The following is a 2,500-nucleotide window of genomic DNA, read 5'->3' on the forward strand; positions in this document are numbered from 1 at the left end:
CCAAACGCCGCTGCAAGCTCCAGTAGAGTACCCAGTGTGTCAAGAAAAGGGGGGAAAAAGTGACAAAGTCCCAACGGGGCCAGTTTAAAAGCGCACCCGACAGGCCTGGAGCCCCTAGGCGGCCTGGAGGTGCGGCCAAACGCCGCTGCAAGCTCCAGTAGAGTACCCAGTGTGTCAAGAAAAGGGGGGAAAAAGTGACAAAGTCCCAACGGGGCGAGTTTAAAAGCGCACCCGACAGGCCTGGAGCCCCGAGGCGGCCTGGAGGTGCGGCCAAACGCCGCTGCAAGCTCCAGTAGAGTACCCAGTGTGTCAAGAAAAGAGGGGGAAAAGTGACAGAGTCCCAACGGGGCCAGTTTAAAAGCGCACCCGACAGGCCTGGAGCCCCTAGGCGGCCTGGAGGTGCGGCCAAACGCCGCTGCAAGCTCCAGTAGAGTACCCAGTGTGTCAAGAAAAGAGGGGGAAAAGTGACAAAGTCCCAACGGGGCCAGTTTAAAAGCGCACCCGACAGGCCTGGAGCCCCGAGGCGGCCTGGAGGTGCGGCCAAACGCCGCTGCAAGCTCCAGTAGAGTACCCAGTGTGTCAAGAAAAGGGGGGAAAAAGTGACAAAGTCCCAACGGGGCCAGTTTAAAAGCGCACCCGACAGGCCTGGAGCCCCTAGGCGGCCTGGAGGTGCGCCCAAACGCCGCTGCAAGCTCCAGTAGAGTACCCAGTGTGTCAAGAAAAGGGGGGAAAAAGTGACAAAGTCCCAACGGGGCGAGTTTAAAAGCGCACCCGACAGGCCTGGAGCCCCGAGGCGGCCTGGAGGTGCGGCCAAACGCCGCTGCAAGCTCCAGTAGAGTACCCAGTGTGTCAAGAAAAGAGGGGGAAAAGTGACAGAGTCCCAACGGGGCCAGTTTAAAAGCGCACCCGACAGGCCTGGAGCCCCTAGGCGGCCTGGAGGTGCGGCCAAACGCCGCTGCAAGCTCCAGTAGAGTACCCAGTGTGTCAAGAAAAGGGGGGAAAAAGTGACAAAGTCCCAACGGGGCCAGTTTAAAAGCGCACCCGACAGGCCTGGAGCCCCTAGGCGGCCTGGAGGTGCGCCCAAACGCCGCTGCAAGCTCCAGTAGAGTACCCAGTGTGTCAAGAAAAGGGGGGAAAAAGTGACAAAGTCCCAACGGGGCGAGTTTAAAAGCGCACCCGACAGGCCTGGAGCCCCTAGGCGGCCTGGAGGTGCGACCAAACGCCGCTGCAAGCTCCAGTAGAGTACCCAGTGTGTCAAGAAAAGGGGGGGAAAAGTGACAAAGTCCCAACGGGGCGAGTTTAAAAGCGCACCCGACAGGCCTGGAGCCCCTAGGCGGCCTGGAGGTGCGGCCAAACGCCGCTGCAAGCTCCAGTAGAGTACCCAGTGTGTCAAGAAAAGGGGGGGAAAAGTGACAAAGTCCCAACGGGGCGAGTTTAAAAGCGCACCCGACAGGCCTGGAGCCCCTAGGCGGCCTGGAGGTGCGCCCAAACGCCGCTGCAAGCTCCAGTAGAGTACCCAGTGTGTCAAGAAAAGGGGGGAAAAAGTGACAAAGTCCCAACGGGGCCAGTTTAAAAGCGCACCCGACAGGCCTGGAGCCCCTAGGCGGCCTGGAGGTGCGACCAAACGCCGCTGCAAGCTCCAGTAGAGTACCCAGTGTGTCAAGAAAAGGGGGGGAAAAGTGACAAAGTCCCGACGGGGCCAGTTTAAAAGCGCACCCGACAGGCCTGGAGCCTCGAGGCGGCTTTAAATTGCCGGGAAATGCGACGTGGAGTGTCGCTGTCCAGCCTTCGGTGCTGAACCGCAAGCCCGCCGAGCGAATGAACACGACGCACGGACGGCCGGTGGCACGCCATAGAGCGGTTTAAAATAAAAGAGGGACGGCCGGAAGCCCCTCCGGCCCCGCTGTAAAGTTTGTGAAAACGAGGGCGGGACCCCCGGCGCACTAAAGCGGCTCGGTGTTGCGGGGAGAGCCGCTGCAAAGTGTGTGAATTTCACGCGGGAGGCTGGCGGCTCGCTGCCCGCGCTGCCCTGCTTTGAAACACGCTGCAAAGTGTATGAAATGACGGCGGGGGGGCCAGCGGGAGGCTTGCGGGAGGAAGGCCGCTCGCTGGCCGCGCTGCCCTGCTTTGAAACACGCTGCAAAGTGTACGAAATGACGGCGGGGGGCCAGCGGGAGGCTTGCGGGAGGAAGGCCGCTCGCTGGCCGCGCTGCCCTGCTTTGAAACACGCTGCAAAGTGTACGAAATGACGGCGGGGGGCCAGCGGGAGGCTTGCGGGAGGAAGGCCGCTCGTTGGCCGCGCTGCCCTGCTTTGAAACACGCTGCAAAGTGTATGAAATGACGGCGGGGGGCCAGCGGGAGGCTTGCGGGAGGAAGGCCCCTCGCTGCCCGCAATGCCCTGCTTTGAAACACGCTGCAAAGTGTACGAAATGACGGCGGGGGGCCAGCGGGAGGCTTGCGGGAGGAAGGCCGCTCGCTGGCCGCGCTGCCCTGCTTTGAA

The sequence above is a fragment of the Doryrhamphus excisus genome, unplaced genomic scaffold (assembly GCF_037039965.1).
Source record: "Doryrhamphus excisus strain RoL-2023G ecotype Guam unplaced genomic scaffold, RoL_Dexc_Guam_v1.1 HiC_scaffold_29, whole genome shotgun sequence".
In the NCBI taxonomy this organism is placed as follows: domain Eukaryota; kingdom Metazoa; phylum Chordata; class Actinopteri; order Syngnathiformes; family Syngnathidae; genus Doryrhamphus; species Doryrhamphus excisus.